General features: G+C 43.7%; 1 protein-coding gene across 2 annotated transcripts in view; it reads left to right on the plus strand.

Annotated features, from left to right (window-relative positions):
* The first annotated feature begins 649 nt into the window (after window positions 1-649).
* The window catches only part of LRRC32 (leucine rich repeat containing 32), a 45003-nt gene continuing 28128 nt past the window's right edge, over window positions 650-17524 (plus strand). For both annotated transcript variants that reach the window (XM_018569940.1, XM_018569941.1), the window contains exon 1: window positions 650-756. The gene's annotated coding sequence lies outside the window, so the exon portion shown is untranslated. The remainder of the gene's footprint in view (window positions 757-17524) is intronic.

Here is a 17524-nt window from a genome sequence, read left to right on the forward strand (position 1 = left end):
ACTAATACCCCCCCCCGACTAACAATCGGCTGGCCCCTCCCCCCCCCTGTCCGGCTAACAACACGTCTGGCTGCCGCCTCCTGCCTTTCTAACAATTTGGACGGACGTTGCTTCCCCCCTTCTCCTGGGCGCCTCAGGTAAATTCCACTGTGTTGGTACATAGTTACATAATATTTGAGGTTGAATAAAGACATTAGTCCATCAAGTCCAACCTATTAGGATCTCATTCTAGGAGTACCTGTACCCCTGTATATTGCGGTCCCTTAAGAAATCGTCCAAAAGTTTCTTGAACAATTCCACATTCTTTGCTGAAATCACCGCCTGTGGCAGTGAGTTCCAGACCCTAACTGATCTTACTGTGAAGAACCCCCTGCGCCCCTTGTGCTGGAATTTTTTTCCCACCAATTTTAGGTGATGGTACATTGTTGTAATTTTTGTTGGGGGAGGAAGCAACCGCTTAAAATGAAAGGTATTGCTCATTTGCATAACACCCCCATCCCCATCCTTCTAATAACACTGCTAGCACTAAGACCTAGCTCACATCCTGCAGTTAACATAAATTAAAGCAGGCAGAGTCCCATATAAGGATATCAGGATATTTCCCTTAAAATGTCTTAGTTCCTGTTCAGTTTGCAAACTTTCCAGTCACGGCTTCCCACTTCGGACCAGCAGCCACAGTGATGAGTGACTCCAAGAAACGTCAAAAATTATTTCATAGCGAAGCAAGGGACCCAGCCAACTTCTACTTTAGATAAGGTAACAAGGGGGACGCTATTTCTTTTCTATCATGCAGGAAATAGAAAACATTCTGAGCTTTACATCTCATTAAGACTGAAACCTGCAGATGTTCTGTATGAAGTGATACATGAGGATGGTCCAATGCTCTGTCCTTACCAGTAACAATGTTCTATTACTTTGTATTGATCTGTCAGATTGACATTTGTTGGTGTTTTAGGTGCATAGGTTGCTGCTGCACATATTTATAGGAAAGGCGTGTAGTGTAGGAAGAGCACATTACATGGGTAAATATTTCTGTTGTTTCGCTGTGATATGGGAAGATGTAATCCAATTCTAGAATGCAAGAAGTGTCATGTTGCTTTCAGCATGTTTGAAAGTTATTCCAAAGGAAAGCCATGGATTTAGAGTTAGCAATAAGGAGGCAAGCAAAAATGTTACTCTCTTGACATGCAGAAAAAATAGATAGATATATAGATAGATAGATAGATAGATAGATAGATAGATAGATAGATAGATAGATAGATAGATAGATAGATAGATAGATAGATAGATAGATGGATAGATAGATAGACAAATCAATGTACTCGCTGTATTGCTTGTCTATGAAAAATAATGTGATCTTTTTAGCAAAAAAAAACTGCAACAGACAATCAACTAAAAAACATTAAAATGTAAAAAAAAAGTGTAAATCAAACTTAAAGTTTATTTTATATTATTATTATTTTAAATTACATTATTATTTATGTATTTATTTAGAAAGGTTGTGTTTATTCAATTTTGACAAGTTTACAAAAATTACTAAGTATACTTATTCTAGCTAACTAAGTGACAACTCCCCCCTCCCGCCTTCAAAAATATTTTTGTAATGTCTATTTTGCTGCCATAAAATAATTAAATGGCCATTGCAAAATGCTTGTGTGAATTTGCACTGCCTAGTAGAAGCTTTTCAGCATCGTAAAGCACGGTCACATGTGTCTTTTTGGACGGTGGGAGAACGTGGCCACCAATCCGGACAGTACTGTCTGGTGGTTAGCTTTTGGGCAATCAAAAATTCTGATCAAACAAGAGATGTCGCTTTTGGGCTTCTGAATCAGGTGCTAATGAGAGACTTACAAACTAGTCCAGAATTTTTTTTAAAAGTGAACGGCTATACAATTATTTTTCAGGGTGCTAAATAATTATGATCATTTGGAAAAGATGTGGTTGGAAAGAGAACATCTGAAGTTGGGTAAATGTGTATTGGGTGTAGCTACCGCAGATATACTGATGCTCCTCTAAAAGAACGATCAGTTATTGAATCTTTTGCTTCTTTAATCAATATTTGATGGATCTTAGATTATGCTTTCCCTTGTTCCTCCACACTGCAAAGTTCTAATCTGTGCCATCAAGCGTATTAAGGTATAAAACCAGCCATAACACTACTATACCCATCATTTCCCAGTCTTACAGCTCTGGCACCAAAAAGTGCTCCAGTCTTTCCAGCAATTGGTAGTCTCTGCATAAGATAAAAACTGAATGTGTGATGTGGTTGGACATATTAAAGGTCTATGGGGAACCTAAAAGTACAATTCATAGATGGTCCCTCAGGTCAATAACTGCCAAGCAACTCTGAAAAATGTATATTTTAGTTTCCAAGAAAATGTTCTTTTCCTTTGCAGTAAGGCAATGGGAACTTTCCCTCTTCTGTCGCTATTCACCAGCTTGATATAGTGGGGAAGATGGGCCCATAAGGGGTTCTGGAAGAGTTAGATGTTTTTTTCTCTGTGTTAACCCATTCACTATCATGTGACACATAAGTTGCACTCCTGTCCAGAGATAGTCTCCACTTGAATCCTAAGGTTGGGTTTTTCAATAAGTGTCCTTGCCATGGACACCTCTGGACATGCCAGGGACGCTTATTGTGGTTGAAGGGACTTGACTTTTGGTTAGGAAAGTGGTAATATCTCCAGAACAGTGTAACTTTCAGCACCTAATCGCTGTCCTGAGGGTAACTGCCAACACCGGGGCACATCTCTGTACATGTCCTGAGAGGGGGTGAAGACGCGTTTGTCCACTGGCATCCTTTAAGATGTCAGTTGTCCCAATAGCATCCAACTGTCCTCTCGTGTCTTGGGCACATTTACAATCAGATCAGTCCCCTGTAGTGTGTAGTTCTTTCAGGCACCTGTGTTTGTTCAACCACCAAAACCAGGCTTCCTCACCCCCCAACCCCAATCACCCCACCTCTTTATAGGACCTCTCTGCTGTAATTTGGGCTTTTTGTTATACTTACTTTTTTAATGCTTTCAGGCCAGTCAAGTGACACGCTGGCTTCTCTTTGTCTCTTCTCCAGTGCTGGTTGGTCCTTAAAGTGTATAGCCCAAAGAAATAGGGAATTCTTAAAACCTCTGCTGTTTTGGGTTTTTATATTGCTGGCTGTGTCCAATTAGGGATATTCCCCTTTACTTCCTGTCCAATAGACATATTGGAATAGAAAGTTAGGAAAATCTTTCCAAAATGATGGGAAATTCCCTCTTTTAACAGGTACCCCCGTACCTCTTGATGAGTATCAACTCTAAAACATTAGATTTCCAATGGCTTTCTGTCTCAGTGACAATGGCCATCAGGACAACTGGGGGTAAATCTCCCTAACTTTGGAATTCCCATCACTTTCTGTCTCAGTGACAATGGCCATCAGGACGAGTGGGGGGTAAAGTTCCCTACCTTTGGAATTTCCATCACTTTCTGTCTTAGTGACAATGGCCATCAGGACCAGCAGGAATTCCCATCACTTTCTGTCTCAGTGACAATGGCTACCAGAACAAACAGGGGGTTAGTAACTCTAGCGGGGACACGGGAAGTGGTAAAAACTTGACAGAGGGTCAAGCCCTTCCCCACACCCTATCCAAAAAAACTAAAGAAAAGAGGTTTGCCTTTACATATGATGCAGAGAGCGGTGTTCTCCCAATCATTATGTGTCAGTGCATGCATGGTGACATCCCCTCAGGGGGCAGTCCTATAACATCCTGCACCAACAGGAAGAGGGTTGAATGATGGTGGGCGTCTTTCAACCTGGGAGAGGACTTCGGAGTGGGTGAGTCTAGGGAAGACAGCACCGGAAAGGGGACTATTGCAGTCAAAGTTGTATTTTAGAGAGTGCAAACAATCTGCAATCACTCTGCCTCCAAGCTTAGCAACTCTTGACATAAGATATCAGCCACACAGGGAGTGTATTGTTTTCAATGTGTCTGCCAACTCATTGATGCGCAAGGTGAGAAGGAGCAGTAAAATACAACCACTGTTTAGCACTGCAAAGTAGGAAACAGAGGTTGTGGATATAGTATGAAAATATGCCCCCCCTTTCAATATTACTTTATAATACCAAATTATAACTAGATTTAAAGATATTTAAGCATTAAAACATTTTTTGATACATAGGAAGCGGATTATCCTGAAAAGACTGTACAGTGCTGAATAAATACATAACTGCACTAATTCCATTTCAGCTCTAGAGCCTATTGTACCATTGTGCTGCATTAGAACACATGTGTTAAAGCACATTATGCTGCAAGCTAGTGTGCGCTTCTTTAAGGCAATGAATGGGCTGCTGATGCAGCACAAGGCACCAAAAAAGGGGCCATGTACTAATTGTTGTAGCTTACGAGGCACAGTAATGTGTTGCCGTATGTTGTGGTGAGCTGCAAAGCATGCCTGTTAGCAAAGTGCATTGGGATGCCACTAAGAATGAATAGTGCATAAGAACAATAACAATGAACTTCACTTATTTGCTCCCTTTTGGTCTGTTTAATATTCCATTGAAAGCATTTTGTTATATCTGTTTGATAAGTGCAACAAAATGTCAGTTGATCCCGCCAGAAATCCACTGAGCTGATAACAGTGCAGCACATTCTTAGAGCACAGGAAGTTATCTATTACATTGTTCCCATTTTTTTTTTTTTGGCGGACTTCAGAGCAGCTCCCCACTAAGAGGGCTATTCAGAAAGGAGCCAAAGGATACCGCTGTAGCTTCGGCTGATCCTTCGGCTCTCTTCGGCCGCTGGAGCCCTATGTTCCAGTCGAACCGAAGGGCTGCTGTACGGGCTATTAATAATAGCCCGTACAGCAGCCGAAGGCATTTGCTTCGGCTCGACTGAGCCAAAGTGTCAGTCGAATCGTGGCGAACGGCCTGCCAAAGGTAGGCCTTTCGCACCGCAAATTACAGCTGGGTGGAGCCAGCCGTGATCTCATGGCTGGCTCCGCTCAGTTATAATGACAGATTAGCGTCCCCAAATGACCTGGGGATGCTGAACTGTCATTAAACAATAACAACTGGGTGGAGCCGGCCGTGATGTCCAGTTGTTTTTCATTGGCCAGGACCTGCTAGAAGACTCTAGCAGGTGTCGGCCAATAGGAAACAGTTGGGCGGAGCTAGCTTTCACTGCTAGCTCCGCCCAATTGATTTTTTTTCTTTTTTTTTAAAACCTTTATTTCTTTAAATGTAATATTTATTTACATTTTTAAAAATATTTTTCAACTGTTGGATCGGTTGAGTCGAAGTCCTTCTGCACTTTGGGCCAGCTAAGCATGCAGCCGAAGGCAGCTGATGTACGGCTGATTTGAGCTGTACAAGCCTGAAGTGAATAGCTGAACAGCGTTCGGCTCACTTCACTTCGGCTGGGTTACTCACTCGGCTGCCTTCAGCAGCTTTGTGAATAACCCCCTAAGTTACAGAGAACAGAAGTGAGGGCGCTGAAAAGAAACCTGTTTAATATGTCTGGGGTTCCATTCGAGTAGCTGGTCTGGAGGAAATTTTAGGGGCTATCAAAGGAAATTAATTGAATTAACACAATGATGGCGAGATCTGCTCTGATAAATGTTTTTGAATGGAGTCTTAAGGTGCCCATACACTGCTCGATTCTCGTACGAGAATCACGTGAAATCCCGCGATCGTACGAGAATCGTGCAGTGTGAACAAAGACGTGCGACCGTTTCTACTGTACGGTTGCACGTCTTTTGTCTAAGGAGCACGCTAGAAAATCAGCCGAAAATCGTACGTTTTTCGGCATATGGCCAGTTTTACAAAGGTCGTCGGTGATGCAGAGGAAATTCTGTCAGACATTCGCTCTCTCAGCTGAGATAACAATGACAGCAAGAGGCTACTGCAGGAAAGTTATCAGTGGTGTCGGTTGTAAAGTTTTCAGCACAACCAGATGACACAGATAGAGCGCATTAGATAAGAGCGGCCCTGGCCATGAATGAGGGTTTGTGTCCTCCTAATCTTGTACAGCTATATTTCAGGCACGCTGCCTCCTGTATAAAACACACATAATGTGAAGTTGGCATGGGAGCTTCCAATGAGCTCCTGACGGCCTGTTCTGGCCGTCATGTGAGCTGTGTCAGGATATGCTTGTTTAGTGAAAGCAGAATGGTCCTCTTTCATCCTCCGAAAATAAGAAGAAGAAGACGCTTTTTATTTCACGTATTTATATATTGCTGATGATTTACTCAGCACTTTACAAACTGTACATTCACATCAGATCACATCAGTGATTCTAATAGCATCTATCTGTATGGGCGTCCCCCTCATTTCAGTGTTAGCTGGATGATGGAGAGTTACCACCTAACAATTTCTTCTGTCCCTTGAGGAGTCTGTGACTGAGATTTCTGTGCCGAGTTCCTGGGTCTACAAAACTGTTTTAGTCATTATCAGGGGTTTCCACCATCTCTGCGCTGAGTTCCCAGGTCTGCACACCTGCTGTGTCCTTTTATAAGGGGCTACCACCATCCTTGTGCTGTTGTGTTCATTATGAGGAAATCCCACCATCTCTCTGCTGATTCCCTGGGTCTGTAAACCTACTGTTCCTATTATTAGGGTCCCTACCATCCACGTGCTGAGCTTCTGCACCTACACACCTGCTGTGCCCATTGTGAGGGGTCCCCACCATCCCTGTGCTGAGTTCCCGGGGGCTGTACACCTGCTGTGCCCATTATGAGGGTTCCCAGCATCCCTGTGTTGAATTTCCGGGTCTGCACAATTGCTGTATCCACTATGAGGGGCTCCCCACCATCCCTGTTGTCCTTTATTTATTTAATAGGATGAAGAAAGTAATAGGAAGAGTTGGGAATTATTGTGGAACATCCAAGGTCTTACGTAGACCACCAGGCTTCACCTATAACTAAAATGTTCCTTTTGGCTAGAATGGCCCTTTAAAGTGAACCTGTCCTATGTAAGACATAGAGGTTACCATTCCTAGCCTCCTTCTGAATATGCTAGTTGCCTGGCTGTTATGCTGGCTCACTGGCTTCGGTATGTTCTGAGTCACTAACCAAGAAGGACTATACAGATGGGAAAATAAGAAAACATTGAGGGCCCATTAACATAAATACATTCTGGAAAATTCTCAAAAACTCACATGTTAATGTACATTGCCACAACACATGGCAATGCATCTACTCTATGTGTGGTGCACTGCCGTGCTAGTTTCTGACAGCTCCTAGCACCTGCTGTTTGTTTACATTAGAGGGCTGGCAAGTTTCTGCTGCCATAGAAGATACGAGGAAAGGAACTGTGATTTCTGTGCCTTTGTTGCAACTTTAAAGATAGATTACTCCACAATGCCCATAGCTACAGAGGTTACCAATGGCTTGCTTTGAAGTGCTTTTGCTGCTTTTTAGGAGTCTTATAAACACTTTACTGTCCATATCCTGGTCCCCCATGCAATTTAAATGCAGTGGGCATCCTAGACTTCCCTGTTCCCTGATCACAACACTGTCCAAACAGTATTACCAATCTATTGGCAGGTAAGAAAAACCACACACAAGTATGTAGCAGTTCGCAGTATATAGCAGAGAGGTTGGAGAATCTACATGCTCCCTCCCACATAATGAGATAATTATATATCTGTACATTCAAGGACAATATTGGCATGATACCAGTGAGAGCTAAAGAAATGAAAGCGATTTGAGCTACACGTGTGATGTGGAAACAACCAGAGCCATTCATTCTGGTCAACTTTCATTCTCAGTAACATTACCCAAACATTTAAAGAACCACCGCATCTAATACAAAGGACTAACATGGAGAAGTGGTGTTAGTGGTGTTGAAGTGTTGGCATGGGGTAAATCTTGTAGGGGGGCAACTCCATATTAATGCCTGTGGTTCTGCAATAGGATGTCCAAGGGTGATGAGACGAACACCCCCCTGTTTGGTTTGAATTCAAACTTTAGAAGATGGAAAATGTTTGAATTCGAACTCGAACTCAATGTAAGTCTATGGGGCAAAAACATGGAAAATCAATTGTCCCCTTTTTGGAGGCTTATATGCAAGTTATTGGCCATAGAAGGTGTATGGGGATCCGGGTACTGCCCTGGGGGACATGTGTCAATGGGGATGTGTCAATGCAAAACAAAACTTTTAAAAAATACCCTTTTTAACCACTTCAAGACCAGGTGTTTAGACCCCCTTCCTGTCCCGGCCATTTTTCAGTATTCAGCGCTGCGGTACTTTGACTGAAGTTTATTCCATCATGCAACGCTGTACTGAAATTAATTTTATACAATTTTTTGGGGACAGATAGTTTTATTCTTTTTTATGTGTAACTTCAAAAAAAATTTTGGGGGGGCTTAAATTTTTTTTTCCTTTTTTTTTCCACTAAACTTTATTGATGGCAAATCTGTACAATGCATAGAACCTGCTGCAGCAAAAAGGACATTTCTAAAGAAAAAAAATGACATTTATAAAGAAAGAAAAAAAAATGTGCAGTTTCCCCTCCCAAACAATACAAGCCCCTATAGGTCTGGTAGGAATGTTAGGAGGGACCCCATTTAAAAAAAAAGAAAAGAAAGAAAAAGCGTGGGGTTCCCCCCAAAAGTCATACCAGACCCCTAAGATCTGGTAGGAATTTTAAGGAGGAACCCCAGCCCCAAAACTGGGGGGGGGGGGGGACGCGGAGTCCCCCTTAAAATTCCTTACCAGACCCATGATCCGAACACAGGCCTGGTAGAGCAGGAAAGGGGGGGACGGATGAGGGAGCACCCCCTCCCAGTTATACCAGGCCACATGCCCTCGGCACTAGTAGGGTGCTTTTCCAGGGCCTCTTCCCTACAAGCCCTGGGGAGTTGGTTGTGGGGGTGCGGGCAGGGGCGCTAATTAACATCAAGGTACCCCTTTAATATAGGGGCACCCAGATGCGGCTCCCCCTTGTTAATGAGTAAGGGGTACTTGTACCCCTACCCATTCACTAAAGGGTTGAATCAAAGTTTTAAAAAAGAGGCCATTTGAAAAAATCCTTAATTTGAAAAAAAACCAAAAGACATGTTTTTGACAAGTCTTTTATTTAAAAATAAATAAATTGATCCATCGAAGTAATCCAGGGTCAATCACGACGTCCAGCGCTGTCCACGACAATGACGACTCGATTAAATAAAAGATGAAACAATAACAAATAAATAGAAATTTCAAAAAAACGACACCCACCGACCTGTCCGCTGGCAAAGAACTCCCACCGCAGAATGGCATTCTGATAGATGCCGGCAAAATATAAACAATTGGGTGGAGCTAGCGGTGACAGCTAGCTCCGCCCAACTGTTTACATTTGTACGTCACCTGACAGGGGAGCCATGATTTGACGAAGTCATTATTACTTTGCCAAATCATGGTTCTTACAGAGTACTGTGCCCTGATGGGGCAAAGTCTTGCACCTGACCTGTGGTCAGGTGCGAAGCTTTAGCCAATTAGGGCTTCACAAGGCACTGTGCGGTGCGCAGTGCCTTGTGGGTCGCTTGTGAGGCGAACAGCCTGCCAAACGCCCTGATAGTTTGTGTGTTCGCCCAACACACAAACTGCTGATGTTCAAGATGAACTCTTCCTTGACTTGAACATTGAGCCCGTCCCTAATGTCCAACAAGCTCATATAGGTGTCATGGTCAGAAGTCAACAAGGCCTTGGGCCATAAAGTGTGTTCACTTCAAATCATTTGTCGCTATCACTAATCCTGGGAAACACACCACTGCCATAAGGCTTTTTGGTTTTCTTTAGAGAACAGGCGGGGTTTATTATACTGAAATATAAACAGCAGTAAAAATTAAAGAAGGTGCTGATCTCAGCAAAACGCAGGGACGAGGCATTGATGAACACAATAGGTGAAAGGCAGGTTACATGCAGGTGTCCTCCAACTGAACCTTCAGAAACTTCCCGAGGGCACGCAGCACCATGAGAATAAAACTCACATTAATAACGTTACATTCAAAGACACTCATCTTATTGTTATCTAATTAATCATCATGATCCGTCCTCATAAAACACAGCTTGTTTTTTGCCACAGAACAGACCCACGCAGTCAATTTTACCTTCCCACTTCAGGAAAAACAAGTTTGACTAACAGTTGACACCTGTGTAATCCGCTGCTTATCTAAAGGGAAGAAGGGGGTGTTGGTATTGGGTATTCTCTGTAATTGTTTTACTCCAAGTCCAGTATCCGTATCAAATCCCAAGTCATTAAAGGATGGAAATAGCCCGCAATCAAAAAGTCCTTTCATTTCCTAAACCAGCCGTACTCAACCAGGGTTCCTCTAGAGCAGCGGTTCTCAATCTGTGGGCCGCGACCCAAAAGTGGGTCGCAACTCACTGTCAAGGGGGTCGCAGCATCCACTTCTGCTGTGCTAGGTGAGAGGCTCCTCAGCCTCCTCCTAGCGCAGCAGTGTCAGTCAGCGGGAGGACAGCAGAGGCTGTGAATATAAAAGTGCCGCTATACACACTCCCTGGCCGCTGCAGCGACATCTAGTGGCCGGGGAGTGTGTACAGCAGGGCTTTTCTATTCACAGCCGCTGCTGTCTTCCTGCCTCCCATACAATGTGAGCTCTGCAGGAGGCGGGCGTCTAAGCAGTGCTGGGGCTGAGAAGGCTGCATGGAGACAGAGCAGGCAATCGGGTAGCTTGGTATTTCTATTTTTAGTCCCAAGTCCAGCACCTTACTAATTCTGGAGTCCAGCGTTCCATTGGGGGTCACCACAACTTGGCAAATGTTACCAAGGGGCCCCGGCCCTAGAAAGGTTGAGAACCACTGCTCTAGAGGTTTCTAGGGGTTTCTGGAGCTGTGCCTGATTGATTTCCCATCTGATGCTGCCCACATAGTTCCAGGACCAATGCCAGCGTCATGACACCAATTTTTTTTAGCTATCTGCAAGGGTTGCATTCTGACCACCACTGGAAAGGGGGCATTCTTACTACTGACCGCCACTGGAAGACAACGCAATTAGTACATCCAGATATTATTTTAATGACAGGTGCAGATTTAAAAAGTTTAACTACAACTTTTACAATGACATTAAAATGTTAAAGTTTATATGCGGTTTTAGTGATTGGGCTTTCATCTGCGTCATCTTCTGTTGGTGATCCGAAGCCCCGACACCTTCACTCTGAAGGACGAAAATGATTAGGTTGGGAGATTCTGGGAGATTCTGGGAGATTCTGGGAGATTCCCACAGTCCAGTTCCTAAGTTGCCTATCATAATTGTTTTCACTTTGAATTTTATGGTTTACCGCCCTATCTACATAAGAATTACACTGCTCCATCAAAGGTGTGTTACACTTTTAACAAGGAAGTAAAAACCCTCAGATCTTGCCTCTAATGTTCAGTGTGCTTCTGTGTTTGGAACCTGAACAAAGCACCTCCAGGTCTGTGCCAAGTACAAAAAGAGTACTTGGCTCTTTTTGTTGCATCTTGCTTTTATGGATTAAGACCCTCAGTTGGCCATCATCTGGAGACACCTTAAGACGCTTAGAGAACTTGGTCCACCTTGCAAGCCAAGGTAAGCCCATGTGTCTTCTTTAAAACCACTTGATGACCGCGGTGTTAAACCCCCTTCCTGTCCCGGCCATTTTTCAGTATTCAGCGCTGCGGTACTTTGACTGACATTTATTCCGTCATGCAGCGCTGTACTGAAATCAATTTTATACCATTTTTTGGGGACACATAGAGATTTCTTTAGGTGATATTTATTCACCACTGCTGGGTTTTATTTTTTACTATATAACAAAAACAGTACCCTAAATTTTTTTTAAAAAACTGTTTTCCTATGAAATGATATGAAACATTTATTATCACCCCAATATTTTGGTAAAATATAAAAGACGGAGTCACGTCGGATAAATAGACACCAAACATGTCAAGCCTTAAAATTGCAGAAAACGACCACACCCAAAATCGGCCATAGGTGACACTTTAAAAGCTTCTACCGCTCATCAGTTTAGTGTTATCAGTAATTAATGGCCCTAAAATTATTGCTCTCACTCTGACGTTCGCAGAGATATGTAAAGTGTGCTTCACAGTAGGCGGAATCGTCGTTTTCGCACGTTGGCGCATCCAACGCATGTTTGCGTATGTATGTGGTGGGGGGGCGGGGACTTGAACATTTTTTTTTGTATTTTAAATTTTTTTATTATTTGTAACTATTTTTTTTTAGCTTCTTTATTATTTTTTATGCTTTAGTTTTTTTTAAACTTTTTTTTTTTTACACTTAACTTTATTGCTGTCACATAGGGGGGCAAAGAAATCCCCTATGTGATAACCAATTCATATAACAGGTCCTTTTATGGAGATATCAGGGGTCTCTAAGACCCATAATGTCACCTTGGGAGCACCAGAGAAGCTAATGAAGCACAGATCTGCTTCACCAGCTTCTCAGCGGCATCTGTTGCAGGAGAGTGACACTGAATGCGGAAGTGATGTAATATACATCACTTCCTGCATTCAGGGATCGGAAATGAGATCAAATAGAGATCGTGTACTCATCTCCCTTTTTATCCCCTGTGACAGAGTCACTGGGCCGGGCACAGCTGGTCTCGGGGTCGGCGGGGGGATGGGGGTTTCGCACACTAATACAAGCGATCGGGCGTCTCTAGACTCCCGATCACTTGAATGTAAACAGCCGTCGCTGGCTGTTTAGATTTCTGACAGTTTCCCTACTCCTGTGTGCGCTGGGCACCGTGCACGAGTGGGGGGAGGGCAAGGACGTCTTAAGACGCTCTCCCGCTCCTATAAGGCTCCCGTCCGGCCGTTCAGGAATGGCCATGGATGGGAGGGGGTTAAAACAAAATAGACTAGGGACCCCTTTGATCATGCCAGTGGTCTCTGTAATGGTCATGTAAAAGGGGGCATGCCTCTGGTGGCATTGGGCTATTTCACAATGTCTGTTATGCTTTAGCCCAGTGGTGGTCAACGTTCTTGACATAGGGGGCCTCAAGTGCACTGACACTGTCCTTAAATGAGAAACAATCCTCTTATTTTTGGGTAACATGGTGGAATGAGACAAGTGAATATCTTCTGGTCTAATAAAGCTTTACTGTACTATGCACTGAATCAGTCCAAAGGTTTCCAGCGTTCTCTCCTTATCGGTCTGTTGGGAAGCAGAGTGGCATCTGATACTTAAATGCCTTTTTTATTTCTCATAATAATTAACTCCTCCTGGAAACTACCTGAAATGTTGGGGAAATCCACAATGAAACCCAATCCTGTCACACAGGTCTTTACCGGCGCTGTGACAAGAGGCAGGTGACATTACACAGATATGACATTTACAGGAACACAATATTCTTCTCATTTAATTATATAAACAGTGAAGACTGTGGAGGTTTGGGATGGGCCCTCCTCCCGTGTCATGCTTTTCTTCCTCTTTTGTCCGTATCAATGACATTTGTCATTGTCACCCTTTCATTACAGTAGTGTGATTGTGCTTTACACATATAGGATAATAATTATAGTATGAAGAGTCCTGCTTTCTCCTAAAGAGAACCTGTGGCCAAGCTTTGGATATTCAAGTAGTTAGATATCTGGAATAAGTGCACTTTGAAACAAGCCGTCACTGATCTGTGTAGCTGCGGGCACTGTGAAGCAATTCAGTCTCAAAGTTAACAGCAGACATGCTGAAGTGTTTTCTCAGCAGCTCAGTTTCCACTCCAAACAGCGACTCAGCAGCTGAGCTCCTCTTGCTGCTCCCTCCCAGCAACGAATCCCCTGCTCTGCTTTACTTGCATCTCCTCCAAACAGTGACCCAGGAGCTCAGCTTTCCCTGATCCACTTCCCTAAAAGTGACTCAGCAGCTTAGCTCCTCCTGCTTCTCCCACCCATCATTGACTTAGTAGCTAAGCCTGCTTTGCTCTCCCTCCAAACAGTGGATTGGACTCTCAGCTCCTCCTGCTCCTTACTTTGAGCAGTAACTCAGCAGCTCATCTCCTCCCTCCCACCATTGGCTTAGCAGCTCGGCTCTCCCTGATACCGCTCCTAGCAGTGACTCAGGAGCTTAGCTCCTCCTGCTTCTCCCTCCCAGCAGTGACATAACAGCTCAGATTTCCATGCTCCCCCTTCAAGCAGTGACATTAGCTCAGCTCCCCTTTTCAACAGCCCAGTTCTCCCTTCCTAGAAACTACTCAGCAGCTTAGCTCTACCTGCTCAACCTCCAAGAAATTACTTTGCAGATCAGCTTTCCAGCTCCCCGCTCTCAGCCCGTATTGTGTTTAGTTGCTGTGTCACTGCTGAGAGGGGGAGCTGAGATGCAGAGAAAAGGACTAGGAAGGATTTGTTTAATTGTCCTTGTGTTCCTTATGATAGACCAGTGTTGGCGTTGTCTGGACTGCACCTTCACTGCAGGCTAAACACAGTCATCCTGGGTGTGTTTGGTGAGTAGACAGCACAGAGAGCCATTAGCTAAGAACTATGTCAAACTAACTTTGTAACAGTGATTTTCAGCAGCTGCAGAACTGCTCTCCTTGGCTTTTTTTTCGCTGAGAAAGATAAACACACAAATAACTGTTGATGAAGTTTTTAGATATTCAGCACTCTATCCAAAGCGGAAAAATAGTTTTGACCTTAAATATACTTTAAAGCAGAACCTCATGTGAGGGTCAGATTAACCTATGTCTGAATATACCTGGAACGCTGAGTAATGTACACCAGAGAGAAAATATTGGGACTAAAGGTGAGCTCCGTGTTTTAAAAAGTTTGTCCTCCAGCCGAAGCTCCATCTATGTCCTAGCAACCAATGAAGCTGTGGGGCCCACACCGTCATTGGTTGACTGGTGGCTGAACTGCACATCGCCAACGGTTGCTGGGATGCAAGTGGGTGCAAGGTAACAACCAACAATGCTATGGGGCCGCCAGCATTTTAGCGCTGTGTGGCCCGCATGCCATCATTGGTTGCTAAGTCAGTGGTGGCACCAGAGCATCATTGGTTGTTGAGCCCACCTGCATCCTAGCAATCAATGGCAATGTGCGGGTCGCACTGCAACATTGATTTCTAGAACATAGGTGGCCTTGGGTTCGGTTAGCTTGGACGTTTGCCAAACTTTCGGTTCGGTGAACGTCCAAGTGAACTGAACCCGGGCTAGTTCACTCATCACTAGCTGAGACCCAAGGTTCACAGATGTGAAGAGACCAGACCATCCTCTCAGTAGTTTAGATTAGACATGTGCAATTCGTTTCGTTCCGAATCAAAATTTGGACGAATTTTCCTGAAATTCTCACATTTATGTGTCTGAATTTCGGATTCCGTCTGAATTTCGTTCAAATACTAAACTGAATCGGACATGTGACTGTTCTGGCCAATCAGATGTGTTTTTTGGTTTAATGCATCCGAATTAATCTGAACACGAATTTTCGTTACGGCAACATGAATGGCCAGAAAAGTCACATTCGTGTTCAGTATATACATTTAATACTAAAGCTGTAAACCAGAACCCAATGCCATTCGGGTCTAGGAGCTTTAGCTTTAGTATTAATATATGGTATGGTTTTCTGTGGTATTTGCAACGAATAAGTATAAATCCGAAGCCCGAACCGAATTGAATTTTGGATCCAAATCCCGAATTTTTCCGCAGCTTACATGTCTAGTTAAGATTGACAGACGGATTTTGCAGAGATTATGATGAAGAGAAAGAACATAACATCGGGTGTAATGCTGGTGTATTAGGGGTTGTAACACTTGAATGATATCAAGATAAAATATTGCACCCACAAATGTTCCTTTGGGGGATCCCCTACTCTTGGAAGGTACTGTGCCTTGATGTCAAGCTGACCATACACTGAGCAAATTTTGGACAATTCTTGAAGAACCGGCCAAAATTTACTTGGGTAGCCTTGTGCCTGATATACATCTACCTATAAATGAAAGGAACCAGGGGGCAACTTCTTGGCGCCAATCAGCTGCTGTCACTATTCATGTATTCTGACAGTGGCATTGACTAATAGAATGCAATAGTCCGGCAGGGAAGATCCATCCATCTTCGCTGTTCAGCGTGGATTATTTTTATTATTATACAGTACAGGATGTATATAGGGCCAACAGTTTGTGCATCGCTTTACAATACAAGGATGACGTTGCAATTACGATGGTGAATTGTTTGAGAACGTGATGGTTGAGTGGTTAGGTTGAGGCGTAATAGGCTTTCCTGAAGAGATGAGTCTTAAGGGATCGCCTAAAGGCAGTCAGAGTGGGAGATAGAATGACAGGTTGGGGTAAAGAGTTCCAGACGATGGGAGAGACTCTAGAGAAGTCCTGGAGGCGAGCATGGGAGGAGTTGACAAGGGAGCGGGAAAGCAGGACGTCTTTGGAAGCGCGGAGGGGACGGTTAGGATGATACTTTGAGACAAGGTTTGAGATATAGCCAGGGGCAGAGTTGTGGATGGCTTTGTAAATAGTTGTTAATATTTTGAAGTTTATCCTTTGGGTGATTGGAAGCCAGTGTAGGGATTGGCAGAGGGGGTGGGGATGGAGGCCAGTGTAGGGATCGGCGGTGGGGCGGTTGCTGACACTGAGCGTTTGGTTAGGTGGATGAGTCTAGCAGCTGCATTCATGATAGACTGAAGGGGGAGGAGCCTGTGCAGATGTAGGCCAATGAGGAGGGAGTTGCAATAGCCAAGACGAGATATAACAAGTGAGTGGATGAGTAATTTTGCGGTGTCATTGGTGAGGAAGGGGCGTATTTTGGAGATGCTACGAAGGTGAAGGCGGCAGGATTTGGGTAGTGATTGGATGTGGGGCAGAAAGGTGAGGTCTGAGTCAAGGATAACACCTAGCACCTTGGCATGGGGGGGAGGGTTGGATAGTAGTGTTATCAATCTCAAGGGAAAAATTTTGGGGAAGGTGCCCGGGGTGGAGGAAATATCATGAGCTCAGTTTTGGAAAGGATGTGTTTTAAGAAATGTTGTGACATCCAGACGGATATGTCAGATAGTAGATTAGTGACACGCAAGGACACTGAGGGGGAGAGTTGTGGAGTAGAAAGATAGATTTGAGTGTCATCGGCATAGAGATGGTATTGGAAGCCATGTGAGGTTATTAACTGATGGAAGAATCTACTAGAGTATGGCCAGCTTTTGGCTTACCGCCAGCCATGGCAGGCTTAGAAACATCACCCGGTCTTGATACTTTCCTCTCTATGTATATATAAATGTACAATATACTTATACATTTAAATAAACTTTTGTTTGCATTATTCTTTTTGTTGATTTCAGCAATAAAATAAACCTTGTATTCCATACAAGTAGCAGAAATTGCCAAATCTTTAAGGGCTTTCTGTCAAAATGAGTTGACTCAGCGATGTCATCATGGAATGCTCTGATGAACCACTTTTCACAATTTCATACGAACATCTCAGCAGAATTCTGACCGTGCCTGGCCAGCTAAAGGCTAACAATAGGTAGATGCTATCTCCTTTTTCCATTTCCTTCTGCTGATTTTTCCTCCTTAGCGTATGAGGAATGAAAGCTATTTGAAAACAGGAAGTTCCATGGGTACGGCTTACAAAACAAAGA

The sequence above is a fragment of the Nanorana parkeri genome, unplaced genomic scaffold, assembly GCF_000935625.1.
Source record: "Nanorana parkeri isolate BGI_ZX_2015 unplaced genomic scaffold, ASM93562v1 scaffold1428, whole genome shotgun sequence".
NCBI lineage: Eukaryota > Metazoa > Chordata > Amphibia > Anura > Dicroglossidae > Nanorana > Nanorana parkeri.